Source organism: Penaeus monodon, chromosome 21 (assembly GCF_015228065.2).
Source record: "Penaeus monodon isolate SGIC_2016 chromosome 21, NSTDA_Pmon_1, whole genome shotgun sequence".
In the NCBI taxonomy this organism is placed as follows: Eukaryota; Metazoa; Arthropoda; class Malacostraca; order Decapoda; family Penaeidae; genus Penaeus; species Penaeus monodon.
Genome location: NC_051406.1, coordinates 9,243,187 through 9,243,399, shown reverse-complemented (window position 1 = coordinate 9,243,399; position 213 = coordinate 9,243,187).

Sequence of the window (213 nt, the reverse complement as noted above, 5' to 3'; positions counted from 1 at the left end):
ATTAAGTTTAAAATACGGGATATCACCTAAACATTGAGAAAGCCTCAAACGCTCATTTTCAGCCTTAAGTTTCTCCACCTCAATTTTACTTTTCTCCAGTTCATATTGACCGGGGGACATTACATTACCATCACCCTGAATTGCTGGAAACACCGATTCAACGTCCTCTCTACTAATTACTTTAATTTTAATCAAATTATCCAAGACAAGGTC